The following is a 23,045-nucleotide window of genomic DNA, read 5'->3' as shown; positions in this document are numbered from 1 at the left end:
CTCCAGAAAAAACTTCACAAAAATTACTACGATTAACTATTCTCTTCCATCTACTATTTCTTTTGAAATCATAAATTACCTTGTTTAGCTTCCTAATTCTATTGATTGTCAAAATAAATAACTTACGTTTAATTTCAAATGCCTGATCAATAACTTTCTCAACTATTTTTTTTCTCTTATAAAAAACCACTTTCTGCTGACCTTTCTTAATATTTTTTAACAAATTCCCAATTATCCTGTTGCGGAACATTCGTTTACGAATATCCCTAAACTGTTGTTTCCTTCTACTTTCATGCATAGAGTTATCTCTTACTCTAGCAGTAACATTTCTCATTGGCCTTTCCTTACCATTTGAATTCTTTCTCCTTTTCTGGACTGAAACATTTTCTGTAGTAATATTTTTTTTACTACACATATTTCTTATGACTGTTTTTCGACTCTTACCCGGTGCTTTCTTGGTGACTTGACAAATCTTTTTGTTAGAGGACTGCTGCATTATTCCATGGTCCTGCTGTCTTTGACGTTTTGCAGCCTTTCTTACTCTTTCTTTGCTAGGCATCCTAAAATCTTGAAATAATCTGCAGTTGAATCTGTGGTAAAATATAATAAAAAATGTTATTAACCACTATTACCCAACAGTAAATTAATAACAGTCATCAAAAACTTAACACACTACTTAAGTATATAATATACTGAAGCCTATCTCCAATTTTTCACTGAACAGGACTCATCTCTTCTTAACCTTGGATAAACCTCACCTACTCTGTGTCCCCTGCACATAATTAAATGTAAAGGGGCAGATTTATATTAACTAGCACATCCCCAGGGATGCACCAGTTAACGTGCACCGCTGCTCTGCCACCCACGGTGTGCCGCATTTACAATCAGATAGGACAAAGCTACATCAAAACCCTGCGCCTGCTTGAAGCAGGCATAGATCTTGACGCAGTTAGGCTGAAAGCTAAAGCAACAACTAAGTGTCGTGTGCAGAAGTTACAAAAAAGGAAAAATGGCGTTTAAACCAGTAATGAGACCATGCTAACGTAATACAGAGTAAAAATATCCAGGATCTACATCAGTTTGGGGTTCACGAACCTGGCAGGTACAAGGCACTGAGGCTTTCCACCGTGCATGTCTCATCCCAAAACATATGTGGTTTGTGAATGAAACAATTTCCCAGACCAAATGCTTTGGATTGGCTACTTCTAAAAAATTAAACACCCCTACTATCCCGGAGTTAGAGGAATATGATGGTTGGAGTAATTTTACTCGTTGTCTATTAAAGATTTACAGGCCCTACTCCGTAATTCTTCCTTTAACATTTCCAGTATAAATCCAAAAGGTTGACTGCTTTGGCAACGTGCCTTATCCACGGTTTAATAACGCTGCCTTTTGCTTTATATAAGTTTTCAAATTGTATGAAATATATACCAATAGGTCGTTATTAACCTTTAGGTAGTGGTTTTCTTCATGAAGTCTGGTCGCTTCCATACACATACAGATTTTCAAAGATGATCAAGAACTTTATCTGAATGGAGAGGAATGCACTGAGACGCCAGATCATTCACTAATGTGTAGGCACATACAGTTACACGGTTCATGCAACAAACACCGACCAAATATAGCTTGCGTGTTGCAAGGCACACCAGTTCCTGCTATCATCCCCACGTTCAAGTTCTTGGAAAATGGTAGTTATTTGATGCTCAATAATGAAGATTGTTCTGGGTTAATTAAAAGTATTCATTTTATCGTAACAGTAAATGAACGGGTTATTTGCTGCAGAAATGTTCTATTTCCTCCCACACATGAACATAGGGAGTTTTCAATCTGGCCAAAAATACCAACCTTGGCAGCACATTTCAACGGCATGGCAAGAATAAGAGCTATTTTGTCTCAGAGAGAGGTGGCCTTGAGTTCGGCCCGTGAAACTTTCGTGCTTCACACAGCGAACACCCGTACAGAGGTGCAGACCCTTTTAAATACAGATTCGCCTTTCCATTTCAGCAAGATGGTTCGGACTATCTCTAACGCGTCCTCCACAAAGGGCCTGGCGCACTTTTTTAAAATTGTTACCAGTGGTCTCGTGACTTCATTTGAGAAAATCTTTGGAGTCATCCCTGCTTTCTTACATTCTATTTTTTCCACTCTGCTTCGTGGATTCCCATTTTCACTTGCATTACCAGCGGACGCTCTTGTGCTTTTTTACATTTTTAAATATGGATGTCCCTCCTGTGCAAGCTCCCGCCCTGCAGCTGCTGACACTGTTCCGCAATCGCATGCTAGAATATTATGGCACAATGCCGTTGGCGATATTAAGCACGGCATATGGATTATCTTTTCTATGCTGATGTGATTCCTTCAAATCTAAGACACTAAAGTATCGGCACGCCCTAAACCAACACAAAGAGACCTTCTTAGCAAATAATATATTATGTGTATTAGGGAGGGTGAGATATAAGCAGCCGTGGGCCGTGGAGGGAGTTACGGTGGGGCAGGGATGCGGGGAGGGGGAGGGGCAGGGTGGAGCCCTCTCCACCCTGCCCCTCCCCCTCCCCGCCTCCCTGCCCACCGTAACTCCCTCCACGGCCCGCGGCTGCTTATAAGTGTTGCTAACTCTTATTCATTTACAGCATGTTAACATACTGTCACCATTCGCTTTTTATGTACTATTGACTATGCTGGTAATTTTGCTACTGATAATATGTGTACTTGTATAATCTAAGATACTACGCCTGAGAAGACGGCATTAGTAAATAAACATTTCAAATACACATGTGTTCTTCTTAACTCCATGTTCTCGTTTCTAAGAAATATATAACGACCAACTGTTCATGAGTTCCACGTATCCTGAGGTACTATAAGTTCATATTCTGGATTGTCTAAACATTGAGAGTTTGTTATATCCAATGTGACACTGTACCTAGCTTGCTAAGGGGTTTTGATTACTAAGGTGAGTTTTGGGACACCCTAATTCGCCGAGGTTCCAATCCTCTGTCCACAGTTCTGTGTCAGAACAGAAACCCTGCGACAGGGGCACCCCTCAACCTTACTGGAGCTTCATCACACTTGCGATACAACTCCAGCAATGCGCCAACTTTACGGCACAAATACGTCACGCATCTGTGCTGTTTTTGCCCCATGATGCGCCGCATTGTAAATGCAGCACACCATAGGTGACGGAACAGCGGCACAGAATGACTAACACATCCCTGGTGATGCGCCAGTCATCATAAATCTATCCCTATGCTTCTTATCTTGTTAGAGATAAACCGCCATATGTATCATCAAAGTTTTTTGCATTTCCTAAATAGCGAACTTTAAGGAATAAATAGCGATTCTTTACCATTCCTAGTTTGCGATGACCTATTTGCTAATTACAAATTACCCATTCATTTCCATGCAGCAGGAGGCCCATAGGAATGAAGGTGCAATTTGCGATTAGCAATTACCTCATCGCAAATTACGAATTTTTCCGACGGTGCAGGGGTGTCTCAAGAACACCCTGCTGCACCCCTGAAAAAGAAATTTGGGGTCATATGGCGCACATAAATTTTGAAAACATTCCTTTACCTCAAAAACGATTTTCAACTCATAATTTGAAAACACTGCACATGGGGAAATGACTTAAAATGTCCTTAAGACACATAAAAGCATTTTTTGATTGCCTTTGCAGCATGTTTCAGTCACCTTTAACATGCCTATGTAACGGAAACATTCAAAATCTAAATTTGCCATGCACAGGTGGGAGCATATTTACAAGCAATTTGCTCCACAGACAAACTTCTTACATTGAAATGGGAAAAATAACATCAGAGACTCTCAATTACCTTATAAAGAAGCAGACACCATTATGTCCTTCTCATCAATATTAAAACCATTGCTTTTTCTCAAAAACGATTTACAAGTCATAATTTGAAAAAACTCCACAGCTCCTATGCACATAAAAGCACTGTCAGTACTAATACTTCACATTTTCTCCAATTACAATTTCTCAAAGAAACAAAATCTATTTGTGAAACACTTGAGACAAAGCAACATTTGAAAAACACAACTTTCTTCATAATTTTCTCCTTAAAGCACACTATTTTCTATCTAAATTAAAGAAATCTTTTCTCACCTTAGCAAATACTTTGAGTTTCAAAACAGTCTCAGAAACACACCAATTTGTCTTCAGCAGAGCAAAAGGTATGCACTCCAGAGTCTGCAGCTATCAAAAGCACAGAAATGCTGTAATTCCTCACACATATCTCTCATGTCACCCAATCAAAACTCTTCCCTCACTTTTTTCAAAGCAAAACCCTTCCCCCCTCTGCCCCCTCTCTGCTTTTTCTGCATAGCAACCACCTCTTGCAAGACCTCTCACACAACAATGTTGCAATTGAACTCTGAACTCTCAGTGCACCTGCATATCCAGAGCATTCTTTCATTTAATGATTTTTTCTTCGCCACTCAAAATACATCTTTCAACGAACTCATCCATGCACACTAACTTTCTGTTTTCAGCAATCAAAATCCACCAATCACTCTTACTGCTTCATTAACACAGAAACTCCTCAGTTTTTTTCATTTTACACTCTCATTTTTTCAACTGCCATTTCATTGCCACACTTCATCTGACTGCAGCAGAACCTTCTCTCACCATGTTTTCTGTCTGGATTGTTGGACATAGTTACATCTATTGGGCTCAAACGTACGCTGAAAACAGGAATTTACCTAACCTCAATTTACAAGATGTGGAAATTAAGTGGTTTGGCCACAGAGGATTAAAATGTCACCAATTGATACCATTGGTGAAAACCTTTATGCATTTGCCAAAACCTGACCTGTTAATTGTGCACTGTGGAGGTAATGATTTGGGCACTTTGACTGGGGTAGGTCTGGAAATGCTTTTAAAGGACACCTTTGAGCAATTGATGGCACTTTTTCCTCAGACTGCCTTGGTATATTCAAATATATGCCAAAGACAGAAATGGAGGTGGTCGAACCAATTTTGTCCACAAATTGAGAAGTCGAGGAAGCATGTAAACAAATCTGTTTCAGCTTACATGAGAGACCATGGAATGGGCTCCCTGTACAACAATAACTTGCGTTACTACATGCAAGATATCTACAGAGGAGATGGAGTTCACTTCTCAGATGAGGGCAACAGAGTTTTCACTCTGAATTTAAGAATGTGCATTGGTACCTACTTATAAGTACCTAAATGTACCATAAACCCAAAAGCTCTTTTCAGAGCTACCCTACATCTGATCACTCACAATTATTATTTTACTCTAACTTTTTTCACTAATTTTCAAGAAAGTACGCTCCCCAGAACGCTTCCCGGTTCGCGAACCGGGCGCACTCCACGCAAAAAAACTAAAAAAACGGTATATTTTTTTTTGCCCTGCGAGACCCCTTCAAAGCCTCCACATCAAACCTAGGGGGTCAGGGACGATCTACTATGCCCCCTTATGGTCATTTGCCCCTTCGCTTTGGCCTCCTCTTGTCTCTCGATCCTACCGAGAGACAAGATGGCGGCCGCTACGGACTGTTTGGAATGTTTACAGACGCCGAAAAACCAATCAGCTTCGCAAACCTCCGTAACGCGAAAAGTACGCGAAGCGGAGCGCTGTTACAGATATATATCTTTTTTTGAACGTTAATTTCTCAAAATCCACTGGAGCACATATATTGAGACCTAGCAAAGGCACATCGGGCTACCAGTCCCTACAATTTTGCCAAGTTTCGTGCAAATCCATTCAGCCGTTCGATTATTATTATTTTATTTTTTTTTGCCCCGCGGGGCCCTTTTAAAACCTCCACATCAAACCTAGGGGGTCAGCGAGGATCTACTATTCCCCCTTATGGTCATTTGCCCCTTCGCTTTCGCCTCCTCTTGTCTCTCGATCCTACAGAGAGACAAGATGGCGGCCGCTACGGACTGTTTGGAATGTTGACAGACGCCGGAGAACCAATCAGCTTCGCTTCACAAAGCTCCGTTGCGCGAAAAGTACGCGTCCTGGGACGCTGCCAGGTCCGCTGTTACAGATATATATCTTTTTTTAAACGTTAATTTCTCAAAATCCACTGGAGCACATATATTGAGACCTACAAAAGGCACATCGGGCTACCAGTCCCTACAATTTTGCCAAGTTTCGTGCAAATCCATTCAGCCGTTCGGGCTAAAAGTGAGGCCAACCGCCCTATGGAAATTAACATGGGAAAAACGTGTTTTGGGACCCCCCTTTTTTCTCGGCCCCCCCTTGACGAACCCCCCCAAAATTTTCAGGGGCTGCTCAGAAACAAAATGTGCCATTTTCCTGAAAATTTCAGCCAATTCCGTCCACAAACGCCAAAGTTATTAGACATAGAATTTTCAAAAATCCCATAGAGAAAAAATCCTAACTATATATACCTACTGGCGACCGCCAGTAGGTAATATATATATATATATATATGTTTATATATATATATACATATATATAATTTTTTTCATTCGAGTTGCTCCATTTTGCCGGGGGCCTCCAACGCTGCAGGGCGAGCTCTCAGGCAGGAATGGAGATCCTGATAGTAGTACCAACGAAAAACAAAGCAGAGCCCACAGCTTTGGCATCCTTACAGACTGACACTTTATTTGGTCTGATCGTGTGACAGCTTTAAAACAACTCTTATATCCCTACGCGTTTCGGCACCATGCGCCTTGATCACAGGTGAGTTGGTTTGGTACTTTATAATGTCCCAGTGGTCACATGGTCCTAGTTTCATACCACCATACCCAGAATGCACCATTATTCAGATTTGACAACTTGGCTTATATCTTGTTATGTTTTTGCTAAAATAGCTATCCACATTTGCCAGTGTCCATATTAACATCTTGATGCAGAGTGGAAAATACGAATAAAGAAGCATAGAGCACTTAGCTGCCACAGTATTGTGAATCCTTGTTTGAAAGTGAAAACACAATGCTGCCAGAGGGAGGGCAGCCCCTCCTTTGTCTCCCTTTCTCTAAACTCACACCAAATGCTCATGGAAGTCCTGTGACTGGCGTGGTTTCGAGCGCATCATGCCCCTCCATTTGAATACACTCGAGTTGCTCCATTTTGCCGGGGGCCTCCAACGCTGCAGGGCGGGATGTCAGGAAGGAATGGAGATCCTGATAGTAGTACCAACGAAAAACAAAGCAGAGCCCACAGCTTCGGCATCCTTACAGACTGACACTTTATTTGGTCTGATCGTGTGGCAGCTTTAAAACAACTCTTATATCCCTACGCGTTTTGGCACCATGGTGGCTTGGATGGCAACGCAGGCAGACGCCTATGTCCAAGAGCTCCGCAACCCCGTAACAAACAACGGCAAGCTAAACAGCGAAACTGCCCGGAATCCCAACAGAAAAGGTAGCGGCGGTCGTGGGAACACTTGGGGCACAAGAAGAGATGAAGCAGAACAATAGAGACGGCAGGGCGGAACCGAAAGAAGGCAAAGAGTGCTGGCAGCGGCGAGGTGAACAGCACAGCTAAGATGGCGGCGTAAGCAGGGGGAGATTACGTATAGACCACCACACGCTGCAAAACAATCCTCCAAGCAACGCGCAGAAGGACAAAAGGATGAACAACGCTCTAAGCGGAAGGCAGCACCGGCAGGACAAGACGGGCCACAAAACGGTGATCGATAAGTCCGTGAGCCTAAGGTGCATACAATTCAGAAAAGGAGGTGGTGATGAACAGAGTGTCTGAATTAAGCAGACCACTCTTACCCAGTCCAAAGATCAGGGCTTGATCCATCACCGTTATTTAGCTCACTGCCCCATCCCAGCTCAGAACCTGGCTATATGCAAATTAGTCTGTCCCTGGCCCAGTGCATCATGGGACCAGGGCAGACCAAACTACCAAGCCAATTCTTCACCAGAAAGGAGACAAGCTTCCGGGGACCGGTTTCTGGCATTTCAGCCGGCGTCGGCCGGCTTGCTTGAATCCTTATGGAGCAGTGAGCAAGGGACTCATGTCTGAGTATACCCTGCCACACCTATAGTGGCCAAAAACGATTCAGAAAAGGAGGTGGTGATGAACAGAGTGTCTGAATTAAGCAGATCACTCTTACCCAGTCCAAAGATCAGGGCTTGATCCATCACCGTTATTTAGCTCACTGCCCCATCCCAGCTCAGAACCTGGCTATATGCAAATTAGTCTGTCCCTGGCCCAGTGCATCATGGGAACAGGGCAGACCAAACTACCAAGCCAATTCTTCACCAGAAAGGAGACAAGCTTCCGGGGACCGGTTTCTGGCATTTCAGCCGTCGTCGGCCCGGCTTGCTTGAATCCTGATGGAGCAGTGAGCAAGGGACTCATGTCTGAGTATACCCTGCCACACCTATAGTGGCCAAAAACGATTCAGAAAAGGAGGTGGTGATGAACAGAGTGTCTGAATTAAGCAGACCACTCTTACCCAGTCCAAAGATCAGGGCTTGATCCATCACCGTTATTTAGCTCACTGCCCCATCCCAGCTCAGAACCTGGCTATATGCAAATTAGTCTGTCCCTGGCCCAGTGCATCATGGGAACAGGGCAGGCCAAACTACCAAGCCAATTCTTCACCAGAAAGGAGACAAGCTTCCGGGGACCGGTTTCTGGCATTTCAGCCGTCGTCGGCCCGGCTTGCTTGAATCCTGATGGAGCAGTGAGCAAGGGACTCATGTCTGAGTATACCCTGCCACACCTATAGTGGCCAAAAACGATTCAGAAAAGGAGGTGGTGATGAACAGAGTGTCTGAATTAAGCAGACCACTCTTACCCAGTCCAAAGATCAGGGCTTGATCCATCACCGTTATTTAGCTCACTGCCCCATCCCAGCTCAGAACCTGGCTATATGCAAATTAGTCTGTCCCTGGCCCAGTGCATCATGGGAACAGGGCAGACCAAACTACCAAGCCAATTCTTCACCAGAAAGGAGACAAGCTTCCGGGGACCGGTTTCTGGCATTTCAGACGTCGTCGGCCCGGCTTGCTTGAATCCTGATGGAGCAGTGAGCAAGGGCCGACGATGGCTGAAATGCCAGAAACCGGTCCCCGGAAGCTTGTTTCCTTCCCAGTGTAAGAATTGGCTTGGTAGTTTGGTTTGCCCTGTTCCCATCATGCACTGGGACAGGAACAGACTAATTTGCATATAGCCAGGTTCTGAACTGGGATGGTGCAGTGAGCTAAAAAACGGTGTTGGATCTAGCCCTGATCTCTTGACTGGGTGAGAGTATTCTGCTTAATTCAGAAACTCTGTCCATCACCACCCCTTGTTGTTAAATATTTTGTCCACCCTAAGCGTGGAAGGGTATGCTCAGATGTGAGTCCCTTGCTCATTGCACCATCAGGATTCAAGCAAGCCGGGCCGACGACGGCTGAAATGCCAGAAACCGGTCCCCGGAAGCTTGTTTCCTTCCCAGTGTAAGAATTGGCTTGGTAGTTTGGTTTGCCCTGTTCCCATCATGCACTGGGACAGGAACAGACTAATTTGCATATAGCCAGGTTCTGAACTGGGATGGTGCAGTGAGCTAAAAAACGGTGTTGGATCTAGCCCTGATCTCTTGACTGGGTGAGAGTATTCTGCTTAATTCAGAAACTCTGTCCATCACCACCCCTTGTTGTTAAATATTTTGTCCACCCTAAGCGTGGAAGGGTATACTCAGATGTGAGTCCCTTGCTCATTGCACCATCAGGATTCAAGCAAGCCGGGCCGACGACGGCTGAAATGCCAGAAACCGGTCCCCGGAAGCTTGTTTCCTTCCCAATGTAAGAATTGGCTTGGTAGTTTGGTTTGCCCTGTTCCCATCATGCACTGGGACAGGAACAGACTAATTTGCATATAGCCAGGTTCTGAACTGGGATGGTGCAGTGAGCTAAAAAACGGTGTTGGATCTAGCCCTGATCTCTTGACTGGGTGAGAGTATTCTGCTTAATTCAGAAACTCTGTCCATCACCACCCCTTGTTGTTAAATATTTTGTCCACCCTAAGCGTGGAAGGGTATACTCAGATGTGAGTCCCTTGCTCATTGCACCATCAGGATTCAAGCAAGCCGGGCCGACGACGGCTGAAATGCCAGAAACCGGTCCCCGGAAGCTTGTTTCCTTCCCAGTGTAAGAATTGGCTTGGTAGTTTGGTTTGCCCTGTTCCCATCATGCACTGGGACAGGAACAGACTAATTTGCATATAGCCAGGTTCTGAACTGGGATGGTGCAGTGAGCTAAAAAACGGTGTTGGATCTAGCCCTGATCTTTTGACTGGGTGAGAGTATTCTGCTTAATTCAGAAACTCTGTCCATCACCACCCCTTGTTGTTAAATATTTTGTCCACCCTAAGCGTGGAAGGGTATACTCAGATGTGAGTCCCTTGCTCATTGCACCATCAGGATTCAAGCAAGCCGGGCCGACGACGGCTGAAATGCCAGAAACCGGTCCCCGGAAGCTTGTTTCCTTCCCAATGTAAGAATTGGCTTGGTAGTTTGGTTTGCCCTGTTCCCATCATGCACTGGGACAGGAACAGACTAATTTGCATATAGCCAGGTTCTGAACTGGGATGGTGCAGTGAGCTAAAAAACGGTGTTGGATCTAGCCCTGATCTCTTGACTGGGTGAGAGTATTCTGCTTAATTCATAAACTCTGTCCATCACCACCCCTTGTTGTTAAATAAGGTGCATACAAGGCGCGATACTGAAACCAAACCCCACTAAAAGGACCCAACGTAGCCATCTTGAGTTGGGCGTCACGACAGTGATCCGAAGAAGGAGAGCACAGAGAGGCAGAATAAGCGCTAGGAGTGGCGATCCAAACTCGGAACATCAAAGGTAGAGAACGGCACAAGGAGGTACTAGCGAGCTGGCCAAATCTACTCCGCGGCACAATAATCGAAAGAGACCCCGGAAGGCGGCCATCTTGGGAGGGGCAAGCTCGGCCCAAGCACCTGGGACACACCCACAGCAACACTGGGTGAAGGAGGCTCCAGAAGGAAGCCACAAGTTTTCGTCACGAAGGCTGCAAGACTAGGCGAGCCGGCGCTAAAATTGAACACACAGGAAAGCGGAAGGTGCAGGTAGCGGGTCGTGCTGGAACCACAAGCAGCAGGTGAGCACCCTAGCGAAGCACCAGCTAAGTGACCTGTGCCAACCCACCCAGCGGGTAGGTCCGAGCAAGCCACACAGCAAGCAACAACAGGAAAAAAAAAAAGCGAAACCGAAACTACACCCACTTCGGGAGACGGCCATCTTGAGACCTCACCAGAGGGGGGCCAGCTCCGTGCAAGCACAGCCAGGTCGCAGATTATGCTGGCTACGAGGCGGCGGCAATTAGTGGCATAACACGACAAACCCAGGCGCTCCTCTGGGCAGCCAACCCACTGCATAGACCTAGTAGCAGCATCCGCAACCCGCAATACACGCCGACAACCAAGCAAGCAAGAGACACGCCGCTAAACATAAACCCAAGGCGAAGTCGGCTGGATCGAGCGAGCCGATTCTGGCCCAATACAAACCAAGAGTGTATGACGGCGCGGAGCAGCATAGAACGCAGCCAAACAAGGGGTAAATAGACAAGACAACTAACGTAGAGGAAGCCAAGCGGTGACCATATAAGGCGGACGAAAAGAAGCAGCAGAAAACAAACCTAAGCATAGCCCTCCCAGAAGCGCATGCAGGAAGACCAAACAGGCAGCGGGTCGCTACAAAGCAGGAGCAGCAAACACACAAGACAACACACAGTAGAAGCGCACAAAGGGAGTCCTGGCGTCCAGTAAAACCAGAACAAGAACAATAAGGTGGCCCAGCAGGTTCACTTTCAGCGGAACTACTCTCCCATCTTCTGATATGGATCATCATCTTCCCAGAATAACGGACAGGGCAGATGATACTGCCCAAGCGTGATGGGAAAAAACTTGAGGGTGCACAACAGAGTACTCAGAAGTACATCAGAGCTCTAACATGTGCTGGGGTCCATAATTGCAGGGAAAGGTAACTAACAGCTGTCTGTGGGCAATAATGCTTACCTATAGTGAAAAGACAATCAATACCCAAATCATATGAAAGAACACTTCGCACTTATGTTAAGGCATGTACGAGTCAAAACACATGAAAAAGAATTAGAAGTATTATATGTGGCGTACCTAGTATACCTTGCTGGAACATAGGGGCATATTATCAAGAACGGGCGATAGAGTATCGCCGCTTTTATCGGCAGGAAACTGCCGATAAAGCGGCAATAATGGGCTTGATAATATGCTCTATGAATTCCTATCGAAGCCCATGTTAGATGTGAAGACATCTAACATGGGCTTCGATAGGAATTCATAGAGCATATTATCAAGCCCATTATCGCGGCTTTATCGGCAGTTTCCTGCCGATAAAAGCGGTGATAATGTATCGCCCGTCCTTGATAATATGCCCCATAGACATTTATAAAGATTACATTCACCTCTCTGAATTATAGTAGGGCTGGAAACAGATTGCAAGTGCACTTGTGCACTTCAACTAAAATCCTGCCAAGTACATTCAAATGGCCCACACTTTGAGACTCCACGCAAACTGGCTTTTAAAGGACCACTGTCGTTAAAAAAAAGTCTACGACTGTTTTAATTGTATATGCGTCGTACCACCATAGTGTGATGTTTTACTGTGCTTAGATACATTCGCACAAAAATCCTGCCGCATGAATGATTCAGTTCAATATAGTTCAGCCTGTTCTACTTTCTTCTGTTTATTTACACCCCTCCTCATCACGTGAAAGTTAGGATGCTTGTAAAGGATCGGTTACAGTTTTAGAGTCCATATATATTTTTAAGGTGTTTCATTTTGTCTTTGCAGTAAATAAGAAGCAGTAAATGGCCTTATTGAGTTTCTGGCAAACTGAAAAAATACTACGCACTGTTTTCAGTTTGTGGCAATTTTGAGGAAAACAATCTATCAAGTATCTGAGAAAGTAATTTACTTTACCAAAACATTCTTCACAATCAGCAGAAGCATAACATTTCTATTCTGCCAAGCATTCAAGGAATGACAAACATCAGGGCTGTATGGCTCGTCAGCAAAAATGTACACACTGTAGTGTTGGGAAGGGCCCTAGGCCCGCATGGTGAACAGCAGCAATGATAAGCACACAGACACCAGTTAGGGGTAGTGGGAATGGCCTCGAGCACGTGCGCTCGGTCCCTTTTATTAGCAGCGTCATGTGACACCATGACGTCTGTGGTGGGTGTGTGTAAAGTGGGTTACATCACTCCTGAACACTAGACCGTGTTCATGCTAGGACTCTACATCCCTCCCATTTTTTAATCGCAAAAACCCACATACGGAAATCAACCTGTGGGAAAAACAAACTGTATCAGGATGCAGTAAAGTGTTCAACTTCCGCTGAGTCCCTTTATCCGCCGCTACTTGGAATCACAGATGATGTTCAATCTGCCGCGGGGAACGTCAGTTCACAGTGGCACCGGTTTGGGGGTGCTCGATGGAACCAGTCTATTGACGACTCTGCGACAAGATTGTCCTCACAGTCCTTCTTTTGCTCACTTCCATGGCGACGGGTGCAGTTAGAGTTCTTGTCGTTCGCCGGGGAATGATGCACGATTTCCGGTCTCGGCCTTAGCTTCACTTGTAGTCTGTGTCCTACTTGGCAAAAGGCAGATCCGTTGCAAGGCATCCCTCTCACTAGGATGACCCCTCTCGTCGGTGTTCCCCTGCCACGGGATATCCTTGAGGTCCTCTCTCTCGGATTTGCGTTGGGCTGGATGTGCCACATCAGGTTGCTCCTGCGCCGCCGTCAGTGGGGGTATGTAGCAGACCATGTGCCTCACCTCAGATTCCGCAGCCTCGTCCCGAGGTAGCTGTTGGTTTCTGTCTTTGCTTGCGATGTCTTCGCCCTCCCCGGACCTTTCGGATGGGCGTCGGAGGACCGTCTCTCGTCGCGGGGACTGCGTCCCGGAGGCCTCTGCCCCTGAGTCACCACGGCTGGCATGTGTCCAGTGTCCGTGTGACCCCAAAGGTGGATGTCACAAACGGTCTCGCTTGCTCCTCTCCGCAGATCCTGGGTGTGCGGAAACATCGTCTGTCAGCTGGTCTTCTTTGCCACTGGTGTTCTTCCGGCCTCGTGTTCCTCGCACCGTTGTCCTGGCACTTGACGCCTCCCTTCTCTTCGGGAGTGTGAGTGGTCTTCCTGCACTCCTCTCTCTTTCCTAAGTTGGTTCACTGTGGGGACGTTGCTTCGCCCTGACTTCTCCTTCTACTCTTAACTGTGGCAACAGGCCACATGGATATACTTCCTTCCTTTTCACGCTGGCAGACGTGCCACTCAGATCTCTCCTTTTCTTCCTTCCTTTTCACAGTGGCAGACGTGCCACACAGATCTCTTCTTTTCTTTCTTCCTTTTCGCAGTGGCAGACGTGCCACTCAGATCTCTTCTTTTCTTCCTTCCTTTTCGCGGTGGCAGATGTGCCACACGGATCTCTTCTTTTCTTCCTTCCTTTTCGCGGTGGCAGATGTGCCACACGGATCTCTCCTTTTCTTCCTCCTGCATCGCGACATCACTTGGTCCGATCTTGTGTCTTCTCTCCTGACCTGGGTCCTCCATGCAGTGCGCGCACTCTGCATGTGTACCCCTGGTCTTGTCCCCGTCGGGGACACTTTCTCCTTCTTCCTCAGCAGCCAGAGTTGGAGTCGCGAACCTTCTTTTCTTGATGCTTTCTTTTCTTGATGCTTGTTGGTGACGTTCGGGGGTCCACGTCCGTAGACCTTTTCATGGTTGAACGTCCTGGACCGGTTGGTGGTCCACTTCTGCCGATGCCTGGCAGGTTGCTTTCGGTCGTCCTGTCGGACTTTGCGCTACAACAGTTCCTAGGGGACCTGTTGTGGGTCAGCACTTGATGGGCGATCATTCTGCGGATCGGCTCCTGGGAGGCGCCATGGATCTGTCGCGGGTCGGCACTTGATGGGCGATCGTTCTGCGGATCGGCTCCTTGGAGGCGCCATGTCGTGGGGTCGTCCGCGAAGATTGTTCTGCGCGATGGCGCTGCATACATCCTTCTTTCTGCTTGCGGCGGCTGTGCGTTGCCACGTGGCGCGTTGATTGCGCACTTACTGTTCAGGGTTCTGGGACGCCTGTTGCGTGACGTTGGGTACTTGCTGCTTTGGCTGTCGTCAGGTACTTGATGCTTCGGACCGTTGGCGGGAGTAGTTGATGCTGCGGTGAGCGCCTGTGGCCACAAGGCGTCGCTGCTCTCTCCGTCCTTTGATCGCGGTAGTCTTTTCCCTGGACGTTCTTCCAGTGCTTGGCAGTCTTTTCCTCCAGACGTCAGTGCTTGGATGCCTAGTGAGACGTTCGCGCCTCCTCCCACGTCGCGTTGGAAGTGGCAGCCGCCGACTCCTTGCTGGTGTGTGTGGGTGTCTTCTGCGCTGTTGCGCACTTTCTTGCTGCGGGAGTTCAGATGCTTTCCTTGGGGGCGCTACTCAGTCTGTTGCCCCTTTGCTGCTGCTGATTGAGCTTGCGTTGTGCAATGCTTGCTTTGTCCTTATGGATGCAGATGCACTTGTGCTTTTGGCCACTGGGTGGCAGTAACCTTCACTTTGGCACCAGCCTGCCTTGCCTAATACATTCTTCCCTGGTTGAGCACTCTCTTGTCTGTCCCTCAGTGCACACGGGGAGCTGGAGCTGCTGGGACCTGGTGAGTGTCTCTCATTCTGCATATTGTTCTGTTGGTGCAGAGAGGCACAGGCTCATTGTTTGGGCACATGCTGAGTGAGGCACTGTTATTCTAGATCATGGGGTCCATGCTCACATGCTTGCTGTGTGTGCCGGCACTTCCATGTGTGGTTCCTGGTATGCAGGAGAGCATGTGTGTGAGAGGTGAGGTACTGCTCCGTGTCTGTGCACAGGGGTAAGAGTCTTTAGAGTTTTGGTGTGGCACAGCGTATCGTTGGCGGCGCTGGCCGCTTACAGGCACTTTATTGTCTTGCCGGGGAAACGAGGAGGTGGGGGCACACTCCTGTTGCCGGCGCCTGTCCTGCCTTCACTTTCCTCAGCCCTCCCGGCCCGCGGCAGCTTTCTGCAGTCCTCACGCGGGCAGGGGGGTGTGTGCCGATGCTTCTCTGCTCTGGCGGGGGGGGGGGGGGGAGCGCGTCGCTCCAGTCACTCTTCCCTAGGCGGGGGGTGCTTGAGGCAGGCCGCGGGTAGGCTCCGCCGGCTCTGCCTTTTTAAATGCTGATGAGGCTCCGGTCTCCCGCCGCAGCAGCTTCACATTCCACACGCTGCGCGGCGGAGACCTGCCACGGACGTCGCAGGCCGCGGGTGGGCTCCGTTGGCTCTGCAGTTTCTTTCCTCTCGGGGGTGCCGTCGGCAGGCCGCGGGTGGGCTCCGCTGGCACGGCCTGTACTGTCTTTGTTGGGGAGCCACCGGCGGGCCGCGGGTGGGCTCCGCTGGCGCTGCAGAGTCTTCCTTTGGGGGGGCGCTACCGGCGGGCCGCGGGTGGGCTCCGCTGGCCCGGATCACGTTGCGAGGGGGGTCGGGAGGCGGTTAGCTACTCCGCTCCCTCCCCCTCGTTGTTTTTGGTGATTGCGGGTCCGGCCGCACTTTTTTTCACGCAGTCTGTAGTCTCTGTGCCCCGCCACTTCTAAGCACACACGCGGCGGGGGCGGGGGACGACTCGGGCAGGCCGCGGGTAGGCTCCGCTGGTCCTGCTTACACCTTAGCACAGTTCATGACGGGCACTTCGCCCCTGGGGCTCACCTTCGGCCGGCGGGCCAGATGCTCCGTCGCGGTCGTGGCGGGTAGGCTCCGCCCGGCCCGTGCACCTCTCCGGTGGGGGTTGCAGCCTCGCGGCCGTCGCAGGTGGGCACTGGGCGGTCCGCTCTTGCTTGGTGGCACTCGGTGGTGGCGGTCGACGCGGGTGGGCTCCGGTCGGCTTGCTGTGGGGCTCCCGGTCACTGCGGGGCTCCGACGTGCCCACCGGCTTCTCGGCGCGCTGCGCCCTGCTGCAGGGGATGCCCTCTAGGCGGGCAGCTCTCTTCCCCTTTTTCTTGTTTATTAGCTGTGGGTAGTGGCACGCATGGGCTGCACTACCGGCCTCGTCGCCATTGTAGTGTTGGGAAGGGCCCTAGGCCCGCATGGTGAACAGCAGCAATGATAAGCACACAGACACCAGTTAGGGGTAGTGGGAATGGCCTCGAGCATGTGCGCTCGGTCCCTTTTATTAGCAGCGTCATGTGACACCATGACGTCTGTGGTGGGTGTGTGTAAAGTGGGTTACATCACTCCTGAACACTAGACCGTGTTCATGCTAGGACTCTACACACGCGACACAGCCAACACAGGGGAGAAAACCGGAGATATCTCCCAATCTAGAGACTGTGTCAGTTTCCCATCGTGAAGATGTCATGTACTAGACTTCCTACATACAACGGAGACAGAAGAATACACAGTAAAGGGTGTTGCTTAAGACCGCAAGCATGAAAAACATTGTGCAGTGTTTATAAATTGTTTGAATAAGCTGCTTCAACTACTGAAAAATCTACTTTACATGACTATGGAAGTGTCTTCCCAGTGTGTTCTTGTGGTTTGAGAGTCTGCCTTTTATTGCAGTATTATCCTTCTTCCTGTATCTGGGACTCGTGTGTAACATGCACCCGTCACTTTCTCCTGTAACACACTGTTTTCTACCTCTTACATTTGTTTGTTTCGATACCTGCACAAGTGCCACCAGTGCCTACGTAACGTTTGTTCTTGTGCTGGAGTGTCCTCCACATTTTGCAGTATTATACCTCTATGTTTATTTTGTATGCTTTCTGTAACCTGCACACGTCACTTTTTCCTCCTGCAATACAACGTTTGCTACCTCTTGTATTTTGTTGGCTCACAATTGTCACTTTTGTAATGCACCGTTTGCTACCTCTTATATTTTGTTGGCTCACGATTGTCACTTGTGTAATGCACCGTTTGCTACCTCTTATATTTTGTTGGCTCACGATTGTCATTTTTGTAATGCACCGTTTGCTACCTCTTATATTTTGTTAGCGCACGATGTCATTTTTGCTTCATTTAATGTAACGTTTGCCTTTGTATTTTGCTCACGTGTAATGTTCTCATGTATCAGTTCTGTTCCTATTGTGAAGCGCTCTGACACCTTCGGGTAAAGTCCGCGCTATATAAAAATGCATAAATAAATAAATAAATAAATAAATAAAAAATGATGGTCACAGAGAACGAGTCGGGCGCTGTAATGGCCTTACCAGTATATTGATGGAACACCTCTTGTAAATAGCAGACTTTAAGACTCTGGAAACATATTGCTTAATGTTTGGGCCTCCAAAGATCAAAGACCCAGGCTGCACTCTTGACTCAGGACCCGATTCGCCAATGTATTTGCACACCTAAATTCAATCTAGCAGTGCAAAATGGTCAAAATAAAGGTGAATATTCTCAATGTTTGGACTGATCACAAGTTGCATGGTACTGGGATAATGGGAGAATTGCACCAGTGCCATGCAATTAAGAGTAAGACCCACAGGAATGAGAATTTACAGTCCGGGACCAGTTTTGCCAGGCGTAAAACACCACAGAATTCGCAATTCCTTGGGGTTTTAACGCATACATTTACCACTTGCTCTAAGCAAGTGGTAAATGTATGCATTGACCTGTGGGTGTGGTGGGGTGAACAAGTGGGTGGTGGCAGTTTTGCAGAAAAACAGAGTGAGGCATATTAGCAAGAACCTCGTTAAAATTATCGCTGTTTTTAACGACGATAATGGGCTTGCTAATATGCGTTATAGAATTCCAATAGAAACCCAGGTTAGATGTCCGGCACATCTAACCTGGGCTTCTATTGGAATTCTATAACGCATATTAGCAAGCCCATTATCGCCGTTTGAGCGGCAGTTTCCTGCCGCTAAGACACGATAATTTAAACGAGGTTCTTGCTAATATGCCCCAAGGTTCTTTGCCAGGGTGAATCATTGTATATATCTCCTGTCGAAGAAAGGAGGAATGAGACTTGGTGCTGCACACAAAGCCTCATCCCCTTCTTCCAGCCGGAATTAAAGGCCAGAAAAATCAAGTATGGCTCTCCCACACCTAGAAAAACAGGATGTGGAAAAACCTACCTACTTTGAACCAGGCACATCAAAATTCCTTGCAGAATTTTGCTCTGGCCGACTCATAATCGGGGGTGCAGAGTGACAGAATTAGGATTCATTGGAATCTTTAATATACAATAGTGCGTTAGCAAACGAGAACATTCCGCCAGTAAAGTGACATTTCCGCATTTGCCAGTATAGTTGTGGAGTGGGTTTGAGGTCGGTACCAGATACCTCCATCTGCAACTGGAGAACACCAATAAACTAGTAAGTATTCCTCAGAAATTTGTAGGCAGTTTCCCACCATGGACATACAAACAAACTTGCTCCTTTACTCCTGTCCAGTGTAGGCAAATATGACTTTCTAGCGCGAGGATGGAAGGATAATTCTAGGGAAGGTATTTATCCACAGGGAAAAATACTTTCCTTTTTAGAAAATATGTTACTACTAGTACCAATGCACATTTGCAATCCTTTTGCATATGTTGGAATTTTACCCGAGTAAAACTGCAGTGTGAATGAAGGCTCTCTATGCAGTCCTCTATGTATAGAAGGTCATCAAAAGTCCTGAATGCAACCATCCACCCAATCAAATGACAAAAAATCGTCAGAAATGCAGAGGGCCTCATTTCAAGTTTGGTGGAGCTGGATCACTGTTTGAAATAGGCTATGACCAGTAGCGACTCATGGTGGGAGTGTTGTGGGGTGGTGGGAGGGGGGGGCGGGGGATGTGCAGGGTGGGGGGTAATAAACTCCGGCATACGGCCCACTGGAGGTAAGTACATAAATAAATAAATAAACAAAACAAATTACAGTGCGCACGTTGCAATGCGCCCTGGCCCACCCCTGCCCCGCCGCCCCGCAACACTCCCACTACGAGCTGCTACTGGCTATGCCTCTGCCCCACCAAGTCTCAGATGCCCCTATCTATTTATATGCAGAGAAATCCCTATGTTTACATTGGTGGAGAGATGCTGGCTTCACCAGTGTAAACCTTTATCCCAGGGGTCTGTCCTACAAGGTTCTGCCAGGTCACACTGATGGTCATTGCACCCTGTTAGTCAGTCAGTCAAAATCTTTATTGGGTCAAAATATAAAAAATAAAAGCACATGATAAAACATCATTATTGCTAAAACATAGCACGATAACTGTTAGACATAAAACTTGCAATACAAATAACAAAACAACAAATAAACATTATAACTTAAAAACACAAATACATGCTCTAGTGGTAAAAGCAATATGAACCATATTAGTAAACTATCCCAATGATAGTCATAGGGATAAAGAATTACATTTGAGTACATTATTATCGGGAGGGTTAGATGCAAAGAATACTTCAGTACAGACAAGCAATTTTTAGTTAATTAAAAACTATCAGGTAGATTCATCAAGCAGTTTTGCGAGCGCAAACGGTGCGAATCGCAAAATTCGGCCGTTTGCGCCCGCAAAAATGGCATTTGAGATTCATCAATGGTTCTTGAACTCGCAATTTGAAAAATCGCAAATAATTGCGATTTATCAAATTGCGATCGCATTTAAGGAATCTCAATTTGAGATTCCTTAAATGCTATTCGTGAACTTTTTAAAAATTGCGAAATCGCTATTTTTGGCCGCTATTTACCGCGAAGTCTGACTTCGTGGTAAATAGCGAAAACTTAGAAAAATGCACTTTAGTGCATTTTTTCTAAGTTGTATGTTACACACACACATGTCCTTTGGACATGTGTGTGCGCAACATCAGTCTACATTTACATTTCAGGGGTGCTACAGGGTGTCCTTTGGACACCCCTGGCACCCTTGAAATTACATCCTTATTTGCAATTAGCAAATTGCTAATCGCAAATAAGGAATGACTCCCCATTCATTCCTATGAGCCTTTAGGCCCATAGGAATGAATGGGGAGTCATTCCTTATTTGCGATTAGCAATTTGCTAATCGCAAATAAGGAACCTGTAGAAATCGCAAATAAAATTGCGATTTCTACATGAATCCCGTTTTGCGAGTCTTTAATAGCGATTCCTTAATAATCGCTATTAAGGACTCGCAAAACAGGACAATGATGAATCTGGGGGTATGACTATTAAAATATGCACATTACAACCATGCGAGAATCAATGTTTAGTCATAATCAAGAGACATATTTCCTTCTCTGTTTTAAGGCAGAGGAGATAATGCTTATGACGGAAAAAAATATTGTGGGAGAATATAAACGTTGTAAAAGTGCAACCCTTCTAGATGTGTGTTAAAATTCATGTGAGGTAAAATAGATCGTAACAAACGAGTTCTTATAGTGCAATACAATGTGCAAAAACAGCATAAAGTGCTTTATAGATTGGTTAGAAAATGCGTCACATGGCAACAAGGAAGTGAGGCAACCCAAGTATCTGTCTCGGGGAAAGGCTACTAAAAACTAATTTGTACTTAATCTTAGACAATAAAGGTAAAAACTTAGCTCAAGGTTCTCTATCCAAGATAAGTTCAGTTCCGTACCTGTGGTGGTTGATATTGGCACATATTGGAGAATAGACACCACATCAAGAGACTTTATTATTCTGGCTTTCTCCCTATCGGAAAAGAACCTTTGTTTTACCAGGTCCTTAGCATGGGGGCCAAAACTGCCTGAGGTATTGAAAAGATGGCTTAGACCAAGATCTCCGAAAGTGTTCTCAACATAGGTATAGCCATCGTATTACTTAGGTTAACGCAGTCCTCTAAACCCTTGTTGAAGAAACGCATCTCAGGAGTAGCATACTTTCAACCATAATAAAATGGAAGCTAGACTTACTTCATCCACAAATACCCTAAACCCAGTTCATGGTGTGAGATAAAACTTGTGGTTTTAGGGGTTGCCAGGAGTATCCACAAAAACGTATTTTCAGCTGCCTGCAGAGTACCCAATCCTGCAGATCCTCATACTCCTTCTACATCGATCCCAGCTAGGAGACATGTACTCCTATATAACATGGACATCTCTTTAAGAGGCTTGTGGCCTAGTTCTCTGCTTTTTCACAAAGCTAAAAATCGATTCACAAGATGCCACCATCGTCTGTATTCTCTGAGTGATTAACCTATCCCAAGTCAAGTTGACAACAAACAAAATGCCCTAACAATTAAAGTTATATATCTTGGTAATGGGGGTCTCCCCAATAAAAAAAAACTTTTAGTGCAGGGATTTTTTGGACCGCAGGCCAAATTAAAGAATTATTTATGATTGACCTTTAAATTAAAATTTCTTATAAAATCATTAAAACCATCTGAAAGGACATGTAGTCCATTGGCTGTGCGTGCAATAAGGACCATTTTGTTTGAGTACAAAAGTATGGGAACCAGAAAAGGACCTATTTTGGGGACCTCTTTGACACACGAAACTAAAACTGACTCTCCAGCATTGATATAAAATAAGAGTTAAAATGGTGCCAATATACAACTCTGCCCTCCCCTTGGTGTGACCCGTATGGAATGGGTGCAATCACCAGTTTGAGTACAACGCGCTTTCCTAGTTGAGTCCCAATGGAGGCGCCTTAAAAGATCCAGTAGTGGAGGGTTAATACCTGCTTCTTCCATCAACTCACAAAGTTTTTCCCTGTCTCCTAGGGAAAAGGCACAGGAGAGGTCCATAAAGGCCATATGTATGACCCCTCTTCTGGCCTTGATGTATTTTTCTTGCCGTGGGGTAACTGTCACTCACTTACCCTGCCAATGTCCACTATGTCAGGCATGTTAGGCATAGGAAGGGAAAATTAGAAAAGGCCAGATGTGCAATGTTAGAAATGGGGTTTCTAGTTTGCATTGGTTTGCACCCTGTCCAAGCAGGGACCCTCACTCTAGTCAGGGTAAGGGGTCATAAAGGGTAAGGGGGTAACTCTGCTCACCCCCTTGGTAGCTTGGAACAAGCAGTCAGGCTTTTCTCAGAGGCAATATGTAAAGCATTTGTACCAACACACAGTAACACAGTGAACACACTGCAAAT

Source organism: Lissotriton helveticus, chromosome 12 (assembly GCF_964261635.1).
Source record: "Lissotriton helveticus chromosome 12, aLisHel1.1, whole genome shotgun sequence".
NCBI classification, from domain to species: Eukaryota; Metazoa; Chordata; class Amphibia; order Caudata; family Salamandridae; genus Lissotriton; species Lissotriton helveticus.
The sequence above is the reverse complement of the archived record's forward strand: the minus strand, read 5'-3'. Positions refer to the sequence as shown.